This window comes from Condylostylus longicornis, unplaced genomic scaffold (assembly GCF_029603195.1).
Source record: "Condylostylus longicornis isolate FDR11 unplaced genomic scaffold, ASM2960319v2 ptg000031l, whole genome shotgun sequence".
NCBI lineage: Eukaryota > Metazoa > Arthropoda > Insecta > Diptera > Dolichopodidae > Condylostylus > Condylostylus longicornis.
In genome coordinates, this window is record NW_026578000.1 from 5,064,450 (window position 1) to 5,090,242 (window position 25,793).

Below are 25,793 nucleotides of genomic sequence, written 5' to 3' on the forward strand. Positions count from 1 at the left end.
AAAAATACTTACACCAAACAAAGTCCTATGACAACGAAAACAATAACGTCCATTGTCGCTTTTTATGCATTCAATGAACCCGTACTCCTTTTACAATTTAAGTCAAAGGTATCTTACATTTCAACCATTCTTGTTCAATATATCTACAATATTACAATAGTTTTCTTAAGTAAGGATGTTATCCTGAAACTCTCCTTGTTTTACAAAAAAAAATTTTTAACAAAATCAACATTTCATATATAACAGTGGAAAGAAAATGAAAAAAGTCTTAAAATATGACATGCTAATTTTTTATTGAATAATTTATGTCTAGTCGGAATTGTTAGTATAGGTGTTTTTATCCGAAAAAAAAATATATAGATAAAAAAAATGAAAGAGAATAATTTAAAACTTTAAAAAATGTAATATCATTTGTTATTCCCTTTGAAAATTTTTTTCTGCTTTACTGACGTCATCTGGATTTTGACTAGTTTTGCAGTCAAAGACATAAATTATTTCGTTCATGAAACTTTCTAAACAATAGCAATATTGTCAACAAAAAGTTATGGACTTTACGTATGGGATTTTAATAAAAGAAAATATAGCAATTGCATAACTTACCTAAACAAACAAAATTCTTAAAAGAGAGCAGGCAATAAGGTGTCTGTTTTGTTTCTCTTTTCTGTATACCAAACATGAGAAAGTGTAGACATTATTGTTCTCATAATACAAAACTTGGCCAGACTGGTCGTGCAAAATTAATGAAAGGAAGGGGGTAATATGTTGGCGTATTGGTAATTTACATTTGCGAGTAAGTGTTTTGACAGTCGTCTTGCAGAAATTTCCAAGGTATTGAATATAAGATTTTCAGAACTATTTCGAAGCTATCTGGATGTTGCACCAGTGAAATATCGTCATAACTTGTTTTGCCAATTTTCGTTCTTGATGATGTCAGTCTATTATTATAATAGTAATATGAAAAAATGTTTAATAAGTATTCATTATCAAATTGTCATTGTTCCAATTTTTCACAATTTAGGTGTACGGGCTCTAGAGAGAAAGTTGACGGTCAAATACGTGGGAGCGATATTTCATCCTAAGCTTCTTTCCAAGGGGAGCCACGAGGAAGCTGTACATACATAGGAAACCCTGGCGCTTATGGTTTGAAGGGTCATCTCGGACAGGTCGTGGAGCTGCTCCCCGTCTCTCATGCTGTGGATGTGTACCATGATGCTCATGCTGCTCCCGACTTAATGAGCAGTAACATGAGCAAGAAGTGTGGCTCTTGGTACGGCCAGCAAGAATCTGGATAGATTGCAGAGACTCGCATATATCTGCATCACAGGGGCTACGACAACTTTCCAAACTGCGGCAAAAAAGGTGATTTTGGGACTAATCCCTTTGCACCTCGTTGCCGAGATGGCAGCGAAGGTTGCTGTTTTTAGGTTGGGAAGAAATAGAGTCGGAGTAAACGGAGCGAGGGATCGGGATCGTCTTATCCAGGAGGTTCCGCTTCTTTCCATGTACATTCCTACATGGAAAGAAGCGGAATTTTCGATGCCTACTTTTTCGGGCCTTTTCAGGTCCCGAAAAAGTAGGCATCGAAACCCATCAGGACGCTGATGGGTCGAAAACTAGTACGGGTACGGGTGCTGGGGTTTTTGAGCCAAGAACCAAATTCTCCGAGCCGAAAGAGACTATCGGGGAAAGAAGATAATGATAATGTCGGATAGCCGGCCTGCCATCTAAGCGCTGAATTCGTTTTCGGTATCTACCGCGGCAGTATGTCTTGAGAAGCCCAACGAATTGGGCAGGCGCAACCGTATCACTTTGAGCTTAGTGCCGGGCCATGTGGAAATGTTAGGAAATGCGGCTGCTGATGCGCTAGAGAAGAGAGGAGCAAATAAGTCGGAGCCCTTTTGCAGAATAGGACCACATAAAATTCGTTGGGAATTGAGGAAGGAATCAGACAGGAGGTGATCAGAGCGCTGTAGAAGTCTTCCAGGGCTGCGGCAGGCCAAGGAGCTCCTAGGGGATTATGAGCAGAAGCGATTTAAGAAATTATAAGTAATGAACACGAACCAGGTGAAAATTCTCACAGGGCTCTTGTCGGGTCACAGCAAACTTAGGGAGCACCTCTATCGACTGGTCCTGGAAATGCGATACTCTCGCTCATAGGTGAAGGGAGGTGATGGAAGGCTTTGGTCTCATGGCGTCAGAGTTGCGGTCCTCCGGGTCTCAGAAGCTGTTTGAGTTCATCAAAAGGATGGGTCTCGAGCGTGCGTTGTTGGGTATGGCCAGCACTTATAAGGGCGCACACAATAGGTCCTTAAACTTTGACACAGTGCACTGTTACCACCGCTGTACAAATCTGCAATCTTAAATGTTAATTATAATATGTTTCTGGATTTTAAAAATCCAAAAAAAAATACACCGCATTTATTAACCTAATTCGTCAGTTCATTAAACAAAAAGGTATTAAAAATTCTAAGTATCCATGTCAAAAATAAAGTAGATGGGAAAATGTCTGGATGGGAAAAAGGAAGAAAAGGAAAAAAATACTAAAGAGAATGTGAATTTTAATTAAAAATCTCCTCTGTTTCTGCTGGTCAGACCTAAAAATTTAACAATGAAATTTTAATTTTTTAAAAAGCTTTCTGACATTTTGTACAATTAATTGTTAAGCAGAACAATTTCAAGTAGGTACCCATTTCTTGTCATGATGACAAATCAAAAGTCACTGAAACAAAAAGTACAAAAAAAATTATTTGTGTTTTTTTTTTGTTTTATTTAGAATTAATTAAAAATTATTTTTTTTTTTCATATTTTTCTCTTTTTGTTTTTTTCATTTTTTTCTTTTTTTGTCAACTTTTTTTTTCTTTTTGTGTTTTCCTTAAAATCTATTTACACATTTATACGAACGAAAAAAAAAATTAAAATAAATAAAAATGTAAAATTGAAACTGAAAAACAAGTGAAAATGAAACACGAAATAATTAAAATTCGAACGATACTGTTGTCATCACTTTTCATTTAAATTTTCTTTATCAGTGTTACTGTCATCGCTACTATTTGAATCGGTTTTTTGTAAAATGACTTTTGGTGAATCAACTGGTATTATTTCATCTTTTGGTACAGTTGTTGTTGTTGCTGCAACAATTACAGAACCTGAACGATTTTTTTGATTAAATGATGATGGTGGGACACTTGTTACACTCATATTAATGTTATTATTTTTATTATTATTTATTCTATCTGATGATAATGTTGGTGATTGAGATGATGATTGATTTTGTTGTAGTTGTTGTTGTTGCTCATGTTGAATATATTGATATTGGGTTTGATGCTGTTGTGTTTGTTGTTGTTGTTGCTGCTGTTGTTGTTGTTGTTGTAATTGCTGTGTACCAACACTTAATTGATAACCACAACTTGATATTGTACCAGTTACTGATGTTATTGTTATGGCAGTTGATGTTATTGTTGAACCAGTATATGTCGGACATGGATGATGATGTAAATGATCAATTGGATTTCTTGTTGTTGGAACTAAATTACGATCAGCTTGTAAAAAAAAAAAAAATTAAAAAATTAATTTTTTAATTTTTAATTTTTTTGCATTTAGAAATTGAATTATTAAAATGCTTTAGTGTAATTTAGTCACCTATAGGCAAATTAATATATAAGTGAATTTTGGGGTGAATTAGTAATTTAGCATATCAATAATTAATGAAGCATATTATTTTATAGCTCAAGGTATTTTAAAATGATAATTTATTCATATAATATTTAAGAAATTTGAAAATTTCTGGATAACTTCAGAAATTAATGAAAAAAATATTAAATTTTTAATTCTACGTTAAGTAGCCATAGATAAATGTCGTTTAAGATTTTCTCTATGCTTATAATAAGAACACAAATTAATGAAAGAAATTCTCCACGTTGCAGATGTATGAAAAATTTAAGCGATTTTTAGGAATTTTAATATTATTTTTTGACACTCAAGTAAGTATAGTGGTTCATTTGAAAAAATCCTGTTTCCATTAAGGTAAAGACAATGTAAACGTTCAGATGATAAATTTCACACAAATATTTTTTTCAAAAATTTTTTAAGAAAAAAACTGCTTAATTATATTACTTGCCTAAGACTCTGTTAGTAGCAGCCAAAAATTAAATTGAGTTTTTAGAAATGAAGTGAATCAAAAATTAATTGTATGCGATACAATTTCTTTTTTTATATACATATATTAATTTCCAATAATTCAGAGTTTTGTTGAAACAAACAAAAATATCGTAAATTTAAAATGACTAAAGGCATTCCGGTTACTTTAATTTTCCCTACTTTTACTTTAATAGACTCATAGCGGATTTTTCCGTTTTTCATTTTCTTTATTTATATTTTTCTTTTGTTTTCCTCCAATATTTTTAAATTTTGTCTTGTACAAGTGTATAGTCCTAAATCATCTAAGATTTGTTGATTTTTAATCTCAGCTAAAATAATTAATTGATTTTCATTTCGTTTTGTTTTCATACGAAACAAATATTGTTATTAAATTTTTGGAAAATTTTATAATGAAATAATAATAAAAAATAGATGTAGCTATGAGCAATTTTAAAACAATTATGAAAAAGCCAGCACCACTATACGAAAATTCATTATCTGAAACTTGTAAAAACATCGTAGATCAGTTATCCGAATGCTTAATCGTATACCCCATGCCCCAAATTCTTTATTACGAAAACGAAATCTATTAATATATTGTAATAGCGATTACAAAGAAATTTCTGTGTAAAGAGCTTGGGCACGTTGTTTGGAAAATCTTTCCAAATGTACAGTTGTGGAAATCTTACAGATTGTTATTTGATGGGTTTTAATTTATAGTTTCTTGTAGGTAACTTTTAATGCTGTAAAAAATTTCCATATTTTTAATCGCTTTTACTTTTCCTCAAATATTTATTTAAAGAATCTAATTCAATTCAACACATGAATTAAAATTTTCTAATTTTAGACAAAATATTTATGGATTTTTTTCGTTGATATCTAAAAACAAAATTCCAATTTAATGGTACAAAATAAAACATTACTCTCATGTCAAGTTTCCCCTTCTTGAAATCCAAATCAATTCCCAACACCTGATATCATGTGTATTTCTTTTTTTCCCGAGTTCAATTTAGATTTTATAATAAGAAAGATGCAAAAAAATAATGACAATAATATGTAAATGGTATAACAACAACAAAAATGGCTGCCATCAACAGTTCTATTTCTCTTATGCAGCAACAACAAATTTATAATTTTTCTCTTTATCGTTGCCACCATTTGTGTTGCTAGTATTTTTGTTTTTTTTTTTTTTTTGTTTTGGTCTTTGTTATTTAATTTTGCTATGATTTTTCTTCTCTCCCGAAATCCGAACCCTCACAATTTTTTTTTTCTATTAGAATTTTTTACTAAATTTACCTAATAATAATTTAGGTTGTAATGGCATAAAATCATTTCCTGTTGTTGCCGCTCTTGGTTGTAAACTTTGAACTTGTGGTACTTTAAGTAGATCACCGCTACAACCGCTAACTCCTGCACCACCTGAAAATGATATTAAAAGAGAAGGGAATATAAAAAAAAACAAACATAATTTGTTTTTCTCTTATTTTTTCTAAGTAATTTTAATTTTTTTTTTTTCTTTTGGAATAATTGCCCTTTAAGGATATTGAATTTTTCTTTTGCTTCAAAAAAAATGAGAAGAGAAGAGAAAACATTTTGCCTGTTTTTATTTATTTATTTATTATTTTTATTTTTATAAAAAATATCTTCCGGGTAAATTGAGAAAAATATGGAGGAGACTTGAAAATTTTTAAAATTTTTTTTTGTTATACGTTTCCTAAATAGGTACAACATGCGATTGCTGCTAATAAATACAGGTGTGAGTGGTATAAACTTTGCATCAAAATATGCTATCATTAATTTATAATCTTTAGGCTGCCGGTAACTTTTATCTAATTAAGTTATTCATATTGCTCTCTTCAAGGGTCTTTGTCTTATTCCAAATAAAATTTTTTGTTTGTATTGCCACTTATATTATCCCGTATCCTTAGTTAATATATTCGAAATAGAACAACAATTTTGAAGAGCATAGATGTGTTCTTCTAATTTCTTTAATTTTGTTTAAGAAATATCACATTTTACTGGTGATAAATTACATGATATCGCATTGAATTAGAATTAGATTTTATATTATTAAATTGGATTCATAAAAATTAGCCTTATATTAACATCAGATAAAGATTTTTGTGTAAAATTATGTTGCAAACAATATCTATGGAGTTTGAGTGGAATATTCTAGTAAATACTATGAACATGTGTTAGATTTCTAATTAATTTATTGAATAAGAATAATTTGTAATATTGTACCAATATAAAGATTTTATGAAAAAAAAGATACTTATCATTAGAATGATATTTTGAGATGAGGAATCTTTAAAATAAAAATTTCCTTGTAAAACTTATTTAAAGTTTGAATATCTCTTAAAAGACTGTTCTTAGTTGAAGGTGAACATAACCAGGGCACAAAATCATATTTATTGCAGCAGTCTAGAAAATTTGAGGAATTTATAACTAAGCTTCTAAAAATTCTAAAAATTTCAGTTAACTTGAGTATCAGACCTTAACATTTTTGGGTATTGGTTAGATTAGGCTTTCAAACCCAGGATGGCAAATTTTTTAAGAAAATAATAACGTGATATACAAGGAATTAAACTTACAAATCCAGTACATATTGCATGTGTATATAAAATTTCACAATTAGGAAAGCGGTTATGTCGAGATAGATTTAGAAATAATATGTACAAAATAGAATTTTTTAGCATTTTCATAGTATTTTCGGGATTATAGACTTAAAATTCAAAACACTTCGAAAAAAATGGCTATGTTATACGACACTAACTCTACTAATAACTCTACTAATATGAGAAACAAAGATTTCCCAAAACTTTCCAGGTTTTTCTTAATTTTACACCCAAAGCAGTACAGGTTCTTCTCTTTAATTAAAAATATAATTATTTATTGCTTATCGTATAATACCATCGTTATATACAGCTTGCTGGTTGGAGCTGTGGGGACATAAACATACAATTACGTCCGCAATATACAAAACGATGTATAACTTTTGTCTTTATATGAAATTTCTCGCTCTTCGCCCTTAATACTGCAAATAATGTCCTTAAATTTTTATGTAATCATCTCTTTTTTCTGCTCAATTCAAATTACATTTACTCAAAATAACTTTCATACATGTACTGAAATATATTATTACAAGAATCCATATATTACGAGAATTTTCTAAGAAATTTGCAAATCAGGAATTTCTTCAATATTTCTTATTGTTATATGAAATTCTACATCCTTATACTTGGATTATAAATTAAATTTTAACTTTTATTAACTTTAACATTTTTAATATACGAAATATTTAACATACTTTTAAGTACATACACACACACAATTCCATTTAACGAGTTACAAAATTCCATTTAGGAAGACCTGATTATAATCGTATACTTATGTGTGTATTGTGTATGTATCAATATTGTTAAGAGAAACAAGAAATTCAATTATTTTTAAAAAATTGTTTTTAAAGGTTTTTCTCCTCTTTTTTTTTCTAGCGACCACTAATGCATCCAATAAAACAGGTATTTTAATCATGTCAAATTTAACATGTCGAGATTTCCGAGTAAATGCCTTTATTCGTGTTCAATGAATGTAAACAAACTATAGTCGGTAATTGTGTCAGTTAAACAATCTGTCGTTTTTCCGCGCACTCCTCTATTTCAATTTTGATACACGCGATGCTAATGAAATTTTATATTTTAGTTCATTATACGGACATTCATGAACTGATCAACCTTTTTATAAGAGAAAGATCTTCAGCTCAACCTTAAGTAGAAATTTGTTAGCGCGATTAAGATCCAATTTTTTTCTCTCCATTCAAATATTGATTAATTTTAAAAGAAGATTTTGGGGAAAATAAGCAAATTTATAATTTTATCCTCATCTAAGGTTATTTTTTGAAGCCCTCACGAACATTTCGCAGGAACAGTTTTTTTTTTCAAATTTCTAAGTGTTATTTAAAAAGTAGATTATGTGCTGACCACATCAGAACTTTTCATCCTCTTTTTCTGTTTTATAAAAACAAGAAAATTTTACCTTGTTATGTATACGTTTCTGTTTTCCTTAACTTTTTTGTTAACTTTGATGAAAATATTAAAACTGGTTATATTACCATTAAAATTAACTTTTAATCAGTTAAAAAAATATTGATTTCCATGTATGAGAAGATGAGGAAATTCTATAATGGCAAGAATTTTCTAATTTGCTTATATAACATTCAAGATTATAAAAAAAAATACAGTCATTGTGCGTCTTATATATTGGCATGAGTTTTACTAGATCATTTTAGAAAAAAATAACAAGAAGATTGAGCTTTGAACCGAAATGTGTTTATCTTATTTTACCTCTTATCTGAACGCTTAAGGGATATGATTTCTTCATCTATATTGTGTTCTATAAGGATGATTATACAAAAAATATTATGGAGTATGCATTATGTTAGAACGGTAATTGATTTTAAAGGTGAAAGTAATCGTATAACAATGAGAACTTATTTTAAATAGAATAGAATTTGTAGGTATCTGTTATTTTTGTGTTTATAAAAGAGGCGACCCACACCATGTAAGAATGTATATTAGGCGTTAAAATCAAATCAGTTGTTATTTTTTGTATTAAGTATTTTTCTTATTAAAATCCTCCATTTTTCACTGGAAAATTACAAAATTATTGTAAAATCGAGAAAAATTTTCTACAATTTCCATTTTTAATTTCCTTTTACTTATTGTATGATTATATTTTAATTTTACAGTCCAATGTATAGCTGATATTTTTATCTAAATAATTATTTTGATAAAATTCGAAAAAAAAACAGGAAATTAAAAATAATAAGTGCTCACAGTTACCAGAAATTCTTTTAGAAATAAAATTAATTTAATTGTTAAAACTTGAAGTAAAATACGAGATTTAATTTTAAAAAAAACCTACGTTAAAATTTTATGTTATTAATAATTGTGTGAGGGCTTTTCTTTGCCAGAATTTCTCGGATTAAAAATTTCAACATTAATTCAATTTTTCTAATGAAATTTGTAGTATAAGACTGAAAGCGATTTTATATATAAGAATATTTAAATATCATTAAATTTAAAAATTTTTTTACCAGATTTGTCGATTCAATATGGCTTAACCCTTTCGGACACGTTGTATCCATCATGCACCACGATTAATATAAGTTTTTGTAATTAAGAATATAATTTCATTTTGTATTTACAACAGGACTTTGAACTTCAATAGTTATTTCTAAGACATGCTTTATTTATTAAGACATAAAAAAGAACGATAATATACGAAATAAAGGGGTTAATGTACAATATATTATATTATCAGCTCATTAATAATTTTAGGGAGACTAAATTCTAAAAGGTTCATATAAAAAATTTTAATTTCAGTAAAAGAACAATAGGTGTTAGTAATCAATCGTATTTATAGTAAAGAAAAAAAGGAGTTATGTCACATTTTATTAGCTACAGTTAATTATAAGCTTTTTTAGTGACAAGAGTTAAGTTCAATACAAACATTTTTATAAAAATGTTTATAAGTAAATTAGAAAGAAGTAGAAGATCTGTTTAATTTTAATAGATCGGTTTAATTTTAAAAATTCTATATATAAAATTTTATTAGTCTAATTAGTCAATAAATGAATTCTGAAGAGTGTGTCAATTATTAGTAAAGTGGTATTTTTTTTATGTAGCACTTGGAAAACATTAGATATTCAAATGAGGTAAAATTTAATTCACATTAAATGATATACGGCAACTCCAACACATTGTTTTGCTAAAGAGAATTTGCGTGACTGCAATTATTGAGAAATTAAAATTTGACAACTACTTAGAAATCACACTTTAACTAAATAATTGTGATACACTTTTCAGAATAAATTTTAACCTTAATTGGAATTATTTAAATAAAAATTTGTATTTATGTATTTCAAAAAACAAAAAATACTTATAATAAAAAAAAATTTACAGATTCTTGGCACCATCGATTTGTTTTGTAATCAATAAAAATTGTGTATATTTTCTATATTTTTGATATCTCACGCTGTAAATATCTACTGTAAGCATATTATGGTTAAAAACTGGAGATATACCGCTAAACTATTAAATACTTTTAACTTTTAATAAATTATTTTACTATATGTAACTAGTATTGTAAAAATCTAATTATTATTTTACATATGGATGTTGTGTAGTACCATAGAGGCTTTCGAGAAATTTCATTGCGAAAATGTTGAATTCGTTAATACAATCTAGTTGGCTCATTGTTCGTATCTTATTTTATAATATTGTTAAAATTCAAAATAACTTAAATTTTTAATAATAGTTTACACAAAATTAATTATTACAGGTTCACTAAGACACAACAATACTATGATTATTTTCGGTAAAGTTTGTGTATACCAAGAATAATAATTATTATGAACACTAATATTTTCTATTCATTTAATTAAGGGTTAACAGTTAATATTATTGTTGAACACCAAAATATTATTACATATTTTTTTACTTACTATGTTGTGAGCCAGGTGATCTAATTACAGCCAATGGTACTGATGGTCCTTGTAAACTTAAACCAATAACATTAACACCATTTGCATGTCCTGGTAGAGGAGGAGGAGAAGCATGAGATGAATTATCGTTGAATTTTGTAGTTTTACCTTTACAATTGTCTTTTTGTTTTTTGTGATTTTTTTTTGTTTTGTTTTTTTTTTTTTTTTGAGTTTGTGAATGGTTTTTTTTTTATATACATATGAATATATATATATACAATAACATTTAATGAGATATTTAATAGTGCCAATTGTTTGAAATAATTCTAAATTTTTATTATTGTTTTTTTATTTGCAAATTTTTCAAAATAATTTTTCTATTCTATTTTTTATTTGTGCAAATTATAAAATTAAAAATACAAAATGAATTTATTTACAACTCACTTCAATAATGGAAATTTTGAAACAAAATGGCGGACAATATTTACAAATAGGAACGAAAAGCAAAATTTATTAACAGGATCATTCAATCAAAATAGAATCATTATAAAGTGGATTTCAGAGGGAAGAGAGAAATTGGAGATTTAGAGATGAAAAACATTCAATTTTGATAGTAACGTAAAACGGAGAAAAGAAAAAACTATAAATAGCTCTAATAAACGATGACCACAAAAAGAAACAATAAAAAAAAAAAAACAAAAATCGTAATAAAATTTTAATTTTATTAAAATATTTTATTTACCTATTTTAGCACTACCAAAAGCATCTTTAAATATGGCCGGAGGATGATATGAGCTACTACCGATTGCAGCACCACCACCACTACTACTACTACTACCACCACTAGCACCAGTTGGTCCATGTTGATGTTTCATAGCATTAACACGACGATTTTGACCTGGTCCTGGTTCACGTTTACGTCTTGGCTGTTCAACTGGTAGAACACGTCGTCGTTTTTTAGGTAATTTTGATCGTGCCTTTAAAAATTAATTTATATAATGTAAAATTTAGTTTCTTAAAATATTTCCTTAATTTATAGTGCATGCAATTAGCTTAAACTACTTATTACAAACTTATCACATAGTTTCTAATATTGGCGTTATATTTGCAATAAAATCGAATGAAAATAAGTTAGATTTTTTCGAAATAATAAAATCAACTTTTATAAATGTACGTTTTAAGTTTCTTAGTATGTAAACTTTTGCAAATTGAGTTCCCAACATTGATGCTTATTACAATATAGGAAATGTTTTTAAACTAATTTTAAAAATTTACCAACTGAGCTCGTGCATACTTTTTCTTATTTACTGTGAACATTTTAATTATTACTGAATAATTTTAATCGTTAGCTAGGCTTTACTCTGATTGACTGCAGTTTAAACACAATTATATTGCTTGCACGTACTAAAATAAAAACAAATTACGATATATTAAGATTTATGAGTAACAAATAAGCCCACATATCCGGCTTGTTTTCTTTTCACCGAATTAAAAAGAGAGTGTCTATTGAAAAGTCTTATCTCTCAATGTCTCATATGAAAATTTTTTTAAAACAATTTGTTCTTCTTGTTTTAATTTAAAAAGTCCACATTATCAGTTGAACTTAATGAAATTCACCCCACTAACTAAATTTGAGTATATTTTCATTTCTACTAACTTGTAATTTGTAAATTATAATAAAAAGTGAGCGAATTCGCTCAATTTTTTATGATAATTTTATTATTACAACTTCTTCAATAATAATTATTTTGTTTATCGTTTTACGATATTTCTTTCACAAAACCAAAAAAAAAAACAGTTACATTAAAAAATACTTACCTGTGTATGAGAATAAAACATTGAAAAATTACTGACAATAACTGGCACCGGCAGTGCAATTGTTAATACACCAGCTAAAGCACAAAGTGCTCCAACAAACATTCCTACATAGGTTTTTGGCGCCATATCACCATAACCTACTGTTGTCATTGTGACTATAGCCCACCATAATCCTAGCGGAATGCTTTTGAATTGATTATCAGGATTATCCTGTTGGGATTATAATTTTAAAAATGAGATTTGATTTTTGTACTGAGCATAAATAAATGAATATTTTGTTTTATTTTGTTCTCTTCCTTTATTATATAAAACATTTTTTCTATAACAATTTTTATACTATCAATTTTTATGCTCTCTTGTATATATTCTCATGATAGTATAATAGTTTTATTTAAAATTCAATTCAGAAATTAAATCTCATTTTAAAATTATTAAAATGTTTATTTCGATCTCATATTATTTCTATCTATGTAACTATAATACTAAATATAATAATATTTGGTAAGTAAGCCCATTGGAACTTAGTAATGATTATAAAATTATATTTTATTGTGGCAACAATGAGAAGAGGATAAAATATTGTATAGGATATAGGATAGATATAAAAATAAAAAAAAAAATTTGTTAAAGAAAAATTAAAAATTTTACATTGGGACTGTTTTTTTTTATAAATTTTGTTTAGTTTCAATTCGTTTGCATGGAGCTCAAAAATTTCTGTGTGAATTCTTCAAAATGTACTGGGAGTAAAAGTGAATCTGTTCCTTACAATTAATGAGAGCACCATGCAAATTCAATTTGGTATTTCCTGATAGAAATAATAATAAATATAAAATTAAAATTAAAGAAAAAAAATGTAATAATTTTATTTTTGAACCCCTTGGCAATTAAGTTGTTCAAAATTTCTGTGTGTCGATAGGATCGTTTATGTGAATTTCATATATACTAAGGAAGTGAGTATTATGATAATCAATTTAAACGCCAGAAGAAGCCAAATCGTATTAACAGTAACATCACCGGTGCAAAAAAAGATTTACGCCTAATATTTCAGTTCGTACTTTTTTTTTTTTTTTTTCAATTTCATCAAAATCTTAAATTGTCAGTATAGCATTTAAATGCTTCTTAAAATACAAAATATTTTGTTTTTACCTCATAAATTCCTTTAATATTTTTTTTTTTTAAATTAAAAATTTAAAATTATTTAAAAATATTTTTTAATACCATTTCATGCTGGAATTATAAAACAAATTTCAAAAAGTCTCATAATCAATCTAAAAACCAATGGTGATCCGGTATAATTTGAATAGTTACTAAAAATAATAAATAATTTTTTTTGAAATATCAAAAAAGAAGAGTGCAAAAAAAATTAATTTTGTGATTTTTAATAAATTTTTCTTTGTTATTTTTAAAAATTTTTTAATTTTTTTAATCACTTCACTTGGCCTAATTGCAATGTGTATGTATGTATACATGAAACATGAATTTTATATGAGTAACTTTTGATATTTATAAAAAATTCCGGAAACTATTTCTAAAATGTGAACAATTATGAGGAAAATTGTGGTAGTTTAGGAAAGTGAGTATCTACTATATGAATAGATCCAAATATATTTGAATAATTTGGCAACGACATTAACCACCTCTGATGGGATGCCGAACAATCTCAATAAAATTAACAAGGTGAGTAGAACAGTTGAGCATATTCAATAAGTCAAAGCACATTGTTATGAAGAAGCTGATTTGCTAGTGTAATAAAAGGCAGCATATTCTGTTAGTGAATTCTGTTACTTTAATTGAATTTAAAAGATTTTTTCGTGACCCGTCACCTACTCCCCAGTCTTAACAAAAACGCCTATATATTCACCAACAAACTATCCGTACCTTCGGTAGTAGTAGAACCTCTTACTCTTGGAATAGCTCTGCTTTGTTAGTGAATAATTCACAACCATGAATTTCGCTCCTCAGTCGGTATGTCACCACAAAATCGTATCAAACAGCGAATCTCTTCGCAGTTTCCTCCCTCACCCATTCTTTTAAAAGACTACAAGGAACGAAATGTTTTATGTTTCTAGAACACAATTTCCTTTCTCTTTATTTTTTAAATCTTGTATTACAATTACAATGTTTTCGCATAGGACCCGTATTACATGCATAATGAAAATCATATTGGTTTTTTTTTTCACCTAAAGCAAAATTATAATATTTTAAACACAAACATGAAAAATTTTTTTATTTTTCTTTTTAACCCGAGAATTTAAAATGAAAATGGAAATTGTACAAGAAAATATCGCAAAAAAAAAACCAAAAGGAATTGCTTTGGGCTTATTAAGGATAATTTATATTATTTAAATAATTTTACTCTGATAACCCTGAAAAATTATTCTTAATATTATTCGTGTTATTACTTTTTCTGATTTCAACCAGAAGAAAAAAAATCCTCTTCAAATACGGGTTTAATTTGTATCATTTTACTTGTCCGTCTTATTTACGCTGAAATATAAAAAATACAATTACAGTTTTAAATTCGGTTCTACTGAATACACTTCCGCTTAGAGACTATCGGCACAGAAGTGAAATTGCATATATTATGAGATATGAAATTTATAGAAATTCCACTCGGGCAATCAAAAGTGGTATAGAGTTCATTTCAACAGTATACAAGAATTTTTTGTCGTTTATGAAAAGATCTGTTGATACGAGAATATGAATAACACCCTTGTAAGATTTTAAGTCTTAAAAATTGTTATTTATATTATATAAAAATGCATACTTTTAGGGATGTATATGAATTTGTGTGAAATATGAAAATGAAGTTTCATTTATTAGCTATTAATGTTTTGGATGATAATATTTTTAATTTCTGGAAAAACTTTATACGTATGCATAGAATTTCGATTTCTTTCAATTTCCAATTAAAAAATAACATATTCGAGAAAATGGTGGAATTCACGTTGAATTGCAGATAATAGAATGTGAATAATTTCTCATAATCATAAGATGTGTGATTCATAATCGTAATATCATAAAAAGAGTAGTTTACCTGACGTTGTGAATTGGTCATTTGAACGAGGCTATTACGCAATCTTTCCCATAAAATTTCTAATTTTCCTTAAATGTTCAAAAGATTCTTATAGCAATGTATTATTCAAAATGACAAAAATGAAAACGAAATTCAGATTTTTAGAGAAATATTTTTACAAACCGAGTAAATATGCAGCAGTTGAAGTATTCCGTTTCTTATCATTTAAAATGGTGATTGTTTGCTCATAGAATTTGTTTAGGACAATGAACATTTTGAATCGTTATACGAAAACCACCAGGAACAAACAAAAAATTATTAATATAAAAATACAAAAAAACACCCGGATTTTTTAACTTTTCATTTTCCTTTTCTAAATTAAAAAATAATTTTGAGAAAATTACTAATCACGTTTTTTTAGGGTTTTTTTTTCAGGTGTATTTTTTTAATAAAGCGAAAATTGTGGCTATTTTATACAAACAGAAAACAAAAAATTTTCCATTATAATTTTTTTGTACCTTACTGGGTTTCTACTTATAAATATAATTTATTTTTTACAAAGAAAATTGAAAACCTTGTACATATTGTGATAATAAGCCAGCAGCAAAAGAAAAGGGAAAGAATTTTATTTATTCTGGTTGGGTTTAAGGTTACTTTTTAACCGCAAATACATATGAAATTGATGTTAAAAATATTTTTTATCTTCAAAAGCGAATAATTGAAGCGAATAAGGAAAATGAATTCCAAAGCAGGTTCATATTATGTAGCGAGAAAATATTGTTATATTTTATAATATTTGGCTGCTGTTTGGGATATTGCTTTCAAAATAGTTTACATTTACATACAGAATGCAGTTAAAATAAAAAAAATCATCTTTTGACTCCGTACGACAAAATAATATGAACAGACTATAAACAGTGCCATTCCAAATTGGTACACTTAATTGGAAACAGAATTCAAGAGAAAGTCAGGTAAAAGATTCAGAGCCAAAGTTAGAGACTCGGGTCCGGAGTCAAAGAGCCAGAACCGGGTTGAAAGAGTTCAAGTCGGAGTCAAACAGTCGGAGCTCGTGTCAAAGAGCCAGAGATGGAATCAAAGAATTAGAGTCGGTATCAAAAAGTACAAGTCGAAGATAAAGAAATGTAGTCAATAGCAAGAACCGGAGACAAAGAGTCATTATCGGAGTTAAAGAGTCAGAGTCGGAGTCAAGCGTCAGAGTCGAAGTCAAAGATCCAGATTCGGAGTCGAAGAGTCAAGATCGGAGTCAAACCGAATTTACAATCAATTCGGTTGAAATTTTACAGAAGTCTCAGTGTTTTAAGAGCAGAGAGTAATGTAAGCAGATTTAGACCATAAAATTGTGAATCGAAAGGCAGTTAATAATTTTAATTTATTACTTTATGATTAAAAGAAATTCTATAGAAGTCAAAAACGCTTTTAATTAAAGTTTTATATAAGAGTTAAGAAGAAAATTATAATATTAAAAAAACTGAATTGAAAATCTCCATTTTCTCATTGTTGCATACGAAAGTTTTTTTTTTCTATTTTTTTTTTTAATTTACATTACTTTAAATTATAAAATCATCCAACATTTAAAATTAAACTCAAAAAAAAAAAAAAAAAATATTGCCTACTAATGAAAATTGAAAATAATATAAAAGTGAAATATGAAAATAATATGAAGAGAAACGAATAAATATAGTAAACATATACAATACGTTCTCATGTAGGTACTCACCTGTAATTTTTCAGCATAATAAACTAAACTAGCAAATACAACAATACCTAATACTAAAAAAAATACTAATAGTGTTAATTCTTTAGCTGATGCCTTAAATGTATGTATTAAAATTCGTAGACCAGGCGAATGCCGGGTCAATTTAAATAAACGTAATATTCTAACAATTGAAAATGCTTCAAGTAAACCAGCATGTTCACCCATACGTTGCATAACATCTGTATAAAAGCTTAATGTTGCTGTAAAATCAATAATATTGACAGGTGATTTTATAAATTGCCACCAATTTGGCGATACCTATAAAATAAAAAGAGAATTTTTACAAAAATTATTAATAATAAACAAATTGCTACTAAGTATACATAGGTTTAAATTCAATTCTATATGATTGATATTATCAGTATGCCATTTGAAAACGACCATAATTATATTATTTTATCATAAATTATGCAATAAAATTTCAATTATGTTTTATATTATTAGAAAATTGTTAGAATTTTGAATGAATATTTTATGTGAAAAATAAAAATGATGATGTTTTCCTAAAGGTTTTACGATTCAAACAGTAATAAAAATATATTGAAAAGTATTGAAAATATTGACACTGGCAGACACCATAATCAAAAATTGCTACTAGCAATTTAACATTGTTATTCAATTGAATGAATTGTACACCACAGCATTGTTATATTGAAGACATTCCAATGTAATATGAAAAATGTTGTTGATTGGTTGAAAATTACATACATTTCCGTTCTGCTATACTGGGTATTCAGTATACTGGAGAGCATTTCCGATGTGTTTGGATTGCGAGGCAAAATAATAAACAAGTTGCTACTAAGTATTCATAGGTTTAAATTCAATTCTATATGATTGATAAAGTAAGACTTAATTCAGAATATCAATTTTGAAGCTTTACTACTTGAAAAGAAGACCGAAGAGAAGACGGACGACAAATTTTCATTCAAGAAAAGCACTTTTTTCAAGTTAGCCATGATTTTTAAAACTCACTGGCCTATACTGAAATCTTCTTTACAAATCTTAGATAAGATTAAAAAACCAAAAACTCTATTAACTCAGCGAGTCATATAATGCCCAAAAATTTCATTTATATTTACGTGAAACTTCACAAAATCAAATTAAGAAACCAAAAATATAATCCAAAATATTTCCATTAAAATCGAATTTCGTACGAAAAAAATTTAATTTAATTTTGAAGTTATAAAAACGTTTCAAATTAAATTTATTAGCTGTAATCAATTATAAATTTTAATTATTTTCCAATAAGAACACTTTATTTAATTATCCTCTTTCTTGAATGCGTAACGAATTCGCCGCACGTTCTTCTCATTATTTTATGATTTTAAGAAAGTTTTGGTCAATTATTTTTTCTTCCAACATTTTGTTCTCTTCTTATCCCTGTTCTCATTACAATTTGAATGGAAAAAAAAAAATTTAATGAAAAAATAATTGAGAATCGAAAATATTTAAAATCGATTTTTGGGAAGACGATGAGATAAAGAAAAAATTTTTCACATGAAAATTCTGGAATTCATTAAAAACTCATTGAATGAAGAATTTTATGTTGCGGAAGGTTTGATATTACTCGTATTATAACATGAAATCCTTTTTATATAAGAAGAACGCATTAAAATTAAATGAGATGCCTAATTATGAAATGAATGTGCTCAAGTCATACAAAATAATTTGAGATCTTAGGTGCTTAATCCAAATATAAATACAGAGGGGAGCAGCTATTAGTGTATGTACAGCAATAAATTAGTAAAGAACAAAATGGTAAGGTTCATTCTCGCTTTTAATTTAAAACACAAAACTAATTTGAAATTTGTTATTAATTAAGAGTAATGTAATTTTTAAAGTAGAAATTGACGTATTTGTGACCAAGTTTATTTTATTTATACTATTTCTCCCTCTGTTTATGTTTTCACAATTAAAATAGTAAAAGGATCTGCACAAAACCCTTGTCAATATTTAATAAAACCAAAAAAAAAAACAACCACATATACTCACCACAAATCTTATAATAACTTCAAAAAAGAACCAAACATTACAAACAAGTTCAACATAGAAAAATGCTTCATGAGGTTGCCCATTATTGCCACGCCAACCGTATGTACCCGAATGGTCTTCAAGAAATTCATCTGAATAATATTCATTATCAAAGAATCTTTTCTTTCTTGGCGATGATGATGAAGTTGATTGTGATGTTGATGATGTTGGTGATAATATTGGAATTTTATTTTTTTGATTGATATTATGGCTTTGTCCTGTTACTGTTGATTTCATACCATCGATTGGTTTTGCAACAATATGAATTTTATCACCAGGACTCAAGGACGTATAATATTTATTACCATTCTCTTTTGTATAATTAAAATGTAATGTTGCAATAGTTGAACCTTTTTGCCGTTGTATTGGTATTGTTGTTGAATTTATATTTTTTAATTGATTAAAATATTGTGTATTATTTGTACCACCAGTAATTGTTTTCCATCTTGTTGGATCTAAGAACATTGATGAATATGTTGAATTACTATTTATATTATCATTGCCACTTGAATTCATATAATTATCATGTATAATAATATTTGAATCAGTAGCAGTTGTTGTTGTTGTGGCAGTTGTTATTGAAGCACTGGACGTAGGTACACGAGTTGGAAACTCAACACGAAAACCGGGATGAGTTTTTAAACAAAATGATATCACAGAAATAAATATAAAAAAAAACCGACATACCAGCGACAATCTATAATATTTAAGTGAAATATTGGACGTTATAAGAACTTTTGATTTTGGATAGTTTTTTTTTTTACCTTTGCGCTTGTCGAACTGGCTGGTTCATCAAAAAGCGCCCATATTTTCGGTTTAATTCGTTGCCAACATGTTAACTCACCATTTATAAGAGCATCTTCGAAACCAAAAAGTCGAGCTACCTGTTCTTCAGATGGCTTTTCATTATCAATATCTAATTTATCTAAAATTGCTAAGGTATTCTGTAAAATAATTAGTTTTGATAAAGAAATTGCATATAAGTGATTATAAAAATAAAAATAATTTAACCTGGGTATCTCTATGTATACTGTAGGTTGACCAACAACATGGTTCCACTTGATTCGAATCAAGACCCCAAAATTCTAATTCTTCTTCAAAAAGTGGTCCACAAACGTCTGTTGGATAATGAAGTTTACCAGTTCTAAATATGTAGAATTTTAAGTTATTAGACATGGATGATCATACAAAATTACAAATTTTCGTAAATTAGTGAAATATCTCTAAGATTTGTAATTATCAAATTGTTCTTTTTAAAATTTATAAAGTTGAATTGAAAATTCCAAATTTTGGAATAGCAGTGTAAATTTGATTTGATTTAGTAGCAATGGACTCAATGAAAGAGCAAAATTGAGGAAAATTACTTACAATTAGTGATTTTACTCAAAAAAATAAGTAGTTTACAAAAAGTAGTAGGAGCAAAACCATTTGATATGAAAATAAACTTGCTCTGTTATAAAATTTGGCACACTGAAAAGTTTTCACAGTGCCAAGTATCTTAACAGACTAAGTAAAAGCTTTTATTACCAAAATTAAATTTTGTGCAAATTATTAAGGGTGGCATTACAAGTAGAACTAAAAATACGCTCTAGAGTTGCAAGATAATATTGAAATTAATTGAACCTACATATTTCGAAGGATTAAAATCCCCAAAATACATCAAGCAACAAATTGATTTAATTAAAATTATATTTGCAATTATTTCGATTTTTTTTATAGTTAATTATCACCACAAATGAAAAATTTATCACTATTTATTATTATAATAAATAAAAAAATTAAATTACCTATAATAGTTTAATATTTGAGCAAAAACACCAGGATGTCTATCAAAAAAATATTCATTTAAAACGGGATCATAATTTGCAAGTGCCTCTGTTAAACGTGACAAACGGGTTGCGGGAATTTTCTTTAATGTTGCTTTGTATGTTTCGTACCTATACAATCAAAATTAATTGTAGAAAAAAAGAAATAATTAAAAATTTTGTGTTTTATAGTGTTCTATTGATGTTTATGTGATATATTGGATAAGGAGGATGGTGGTCGGTTCTGATACCCAGATCATAAGCATCATCAGGACTATTGGACACTACAGTATTAAAAGGCCTATTTTGCGCTACATTGGAGGGTTGTTTTTAAGACCTTTTCGTTAGATTAGTCAGACCCATTCTTAAAAAGGAATGTATCAATGCAATTGACTTTCTGGCCGTCATGTGGGTCCCTGCTCAAAAGTGATTAGGAACGTAATTTTTTGATTCAGAACATTGGTTTTTTGTGTTCCGCTCATTTTCGGTGACTGAAAAGAACAGATCAAGATAAATTGGTGGAACAGCTATCTGCTGCTTCTAAACTTTAAAATCCTTATAGCTCGTTCAAAATAGGGCCAATTAAATAAACTGAAAAGAATTAGCGAAATGGAAAGAAGGCGTCTAATCGGATGGAAGTTGAAAGGGACTCAAGAAATTGGTATATCTGTATTTTATATTGAAGTAAATTATTCGATACATTCCGATTTTTGCCGTAATTCCCAAAACTTATTCTTTCTCTAGTAAAATTTTATTAAAATCGCATATGTTTCAATTCGACAACGATTTTGTGAATTAAAAAAAGAGTACGATTTTAAAATCCTGGAAATGATGTGGAATTAATATAATGAATTATAATGTTACAAGAAATTAAATTTTGGCATACATACCTAATTCCACCAACGTTAAGTATAATCCGATTTTCTCCATCCATATCGGTGGCACACCTTCATATTAGGAGTTTTTGAAGTATAAATATAAAACCAAAAATGAATTGAAAATACTTTGAAATTTTATTCTTAAAAAAAAACGTTTGTAATTCAGCAAAAAATTATATCTGGAAAATTTCTTCTTTCTTTAAAAATTCATCATTCTCAGAAAATTTATGAAGTCTGTAAAGAGAAATAAAGTAAATGAAAATGAATGATTATTAAAAATTAAAATGAATCTAATTATAATTCTGTATAATAAGTAAAATTAATCTTAAAAACATGCATCGCACACAAGCCCACATGATGTTGAATACACGCTTACTGACACACCATACTTTCCTTCTTCAATTTTAGTAATATTACATAATAATAACATGTACTTAATATATTCATGTATGTGTTTCTTAATATAATGAAAATTTTAAAGAAAATTTATATTTTCACACAACTTACATGTATGTACAATAAAAGCTCTAAGGGTATATGCAATAACATTCTGAGAGTGAAATTTTTTAAAAGAAATGTCAGTCATAAGTCAAAAATAATAAAGTAGTTTATCACACTTTATAAGTAAGGAGGGAAGGGTTACATTAACATGAATTAACTCTTCAACATGACATTTATTATATTAACACGTTATTGTAGAAATGTTTATGAATCATATTTAACCACCTGTTAGAGTTACAGGCAACATTTTGTTACAATAGATAGAATTTACAGCGAAAAATTAGGATTCTTATTGTTATCTACAAAGAAAATAATTAATTTATTTCTGTTCAATACTCAAATTATTGTGTTCCTATAGAATTGTTCCAAAAGCTCTTCCAATTAAAAATTTATTTCATAGCATATTTCTAAAAGCAACAATTTGAAAATATGCTTATAATGTTAATTTGTCTATTTGTCTAATCGTTCTTTTACAATCGTTGAATGATTCCAGTCCGCTCATATTACACTCTTACAATTCTTTTCAAATTTATTCTTGATTATCTCACTTTGCAAGTTCTAGACATGTCGCGCAATTAATGTTGTTGGCCGCCTGAAAATTTTGCTTATCTATTTTCATTTTCTTTTTCTTATTTGACCCCATATTAGCTAATACTCTGTATTAGCTCGTAAAATTTTCCAAAAATCAATATTCAGTTTTTTAATTTTGCATCAAAAGCTTATTTCATTTTTTATTTAGAATTTGTTTTTTTTTTAAAAAATATTTTGCTGTTCCGCCTAACAGTATGCAAAGTGAATTTTAATTAAATTATTAAAGGGAAAAATGTACATTTTACGAAATGCAAAGTAAATTTATCCTGCATTATTTATAAGTCCTTACAAGAAGAACGCTTTGCTTTTTCGCAGTAAAATAAAAATACTCCGTAATACGTTCATTCCAAACCGTAATGCGTTCGTATGTAGACTACTGTTTGTTATTCTTAAAATATTTTGCAATTTTATCGTATTTGTTATCCTCTGCCAAAGCAATGTTCAAATATTATTTAATATCATTATATGAAGAAATTATATTTTTAATGTAAATAACTCACTATTTTGTGTAAATATGAATGAAGTGCATTCTATTTTATTATAGAGCTCATATTCTATTATAACATGTTCTTTAATATTTGCGTTGGCATACATAAAAATTTTTAAGATTATAATGATGATTATGGTGATGATAAATTTATATTTAACTCAATCATTTAATATTCTTATACATTATTTTCTAGTGGGTAAAACTTTACCCATTTCAACAAAATAAATAACAAGGAAAAACTAAATTAATGTATGGTATATGCAACCATTTTACATCTTTAGTGTTAATGATAGTAGAAGATCCATTTTCCCTATCATATTTAACCATTTTCATGTTTAAAGGATTTTTAAGTAAGTACTTAATATAAAATGTAGATTGCCTGCTTGTTTTCTTTATTTTAGAATTTAATTGTATTATTTAAATAAGAAGAAAAGAGAAGGAAACAGTATGTTATGTATGAAAAAATTTACTTTTTTTTTGCCCTATAAAATTTTGGAGACTAGTGCAGATGGTAATTTTTGATGTTGTAATGAAAGTGGTAAAGCTAGTGGTATGTTTACGAAAACACTTTTAAAACTACATCTTGGCTTCTACAACTTATATTATAATAAAAAATTTTTGAATAGAATTACATTAAATGTTTCGATTAAATTAAGTGTTTTCCTTATAACCCTGTTGTCACGTAATATTTTATAATTTCATTTAAATCTCGGTTAATGTTTCATTAACTTCAATAAAATATTCTAATTTTACAGGAAAACCTTGAGAACAAAAATATTATAGCAACTACAACTATACGTGATTGTAGTTGAATGACATTAACTTCACTCAAAAAGGCAGAACTAGGCTCTGCATAACACTTTTCTCTATAAAACAATAGGTTGAACGTAAATAATAATACTCATATAATTTTAATGTGGAGTGATTATATACGGACTCTGAGCTACCACGAAATATAAATAAAAAACCCGATTGTGTTTTTATTCAATTATGTTATTGAAAGCGATTTTATTTTAACAAAACATGTTGAGGGTTAAAATATAGTGTAACATACTTCCTTCAAAATATTGTTAGTTTTTAAATAGATTGTAATGTAATTATGCTTTTTAGTTTCAAAAGCATTATTCTTTTTTCAGTTGTATAAGGATGCACTTAAAAGGTATGTATATTTCTTTATTTAACACATTTATTTAGTGGGTAGAACACAGTGGTTTTTGAAATTATATGAAGTTCTTTTCATATCACAAACTTCATCATCATATCTAAAAGAGTTTCTCTGCTCTTAAGTACATCCAAAACATCTAGTTTGAATTTAAATGCTTGCTTATAACAGTTCAGTGTATCTTCAGTGTGTGTAGTGCTTTTACAAAAAATATTCGAAATTTTTAACGATAGCATTTTTTTGTGTTTTATAGTTTATTGTGCCGTTAGGATAAAACCGCTTTCTGCGAAAGAAGTGGTCTTTGCTATTCAAATATTCTGTTTAGTAGAATGTTAGTATTTATTTTGATTATAATTTTTTTTCGGTATTTGGCCGAATTTTTATTCGGGTTCAATAGACTATGGTCCAGTTTTACATGACGGCTGGTTCAAGTTGCGGCTCTTGCGGCTAAAAAAGATTTAAGATAACGGAGAAAACTGAAAAAACAAAACAGGTGGTCCACGATCGCGGCACTCTACATCAATATCTACTGACTTCTGTAATATTAGATTTAATTATTTTGCCACTATTTTTGTAAAAAGTGTGACCCCATACGAGTATTTTACTTGAAATTAATTTAATCTGCTTTCAACCAAAATGTCGACATCTTCCTTCCATTTTCTGCAAATTGAAATTTTTAGAAATTTAACAATGTTTAATGGTACAAGAAGAAATTTTAATTTTTCCTTTCTGACCTAATAAATTTTCGCTTAATAATGTTAAAAATTTACTTGCCAAAATGATTTCCAATTATTTCAAAAATATTAAAAAAAAAAAAAAAATTTTACTTTAGTGTTTTACAGAAATTGATTTTTAATGATAAAAGTTCAATATTATCCGAAACGAATTTTAATTATACATCAAAACAAATTTCACCATCAAAAGCATAAGATTATACTTAATGTAATCGTTATATAAAAAAAAAGTGCCTCTAAATTTTATATATGGCTATAATCATTTCTCAATTATTATAACCATAATAATTCATAAAACAAAATCTATGTCTATAATTCAAAATACTTGAAGCAATAAGCCTACTTGAAGTGGCTTGAACCAGTATTATT

General features: G+C 27.5%; 1 pseudogene; it reads right to left on the reverse strand.

Annotated features, from left to right (window-relative positions):
- Positions 1-2,803: 2,803 nt before the first annotated feature.
- LOC129608240 (uncharacterized) overlaps positions 2,804-25,793 on the reverse strand; it is a 164,300-nt pseudogene continuing 141,310 nt past the window's right edge.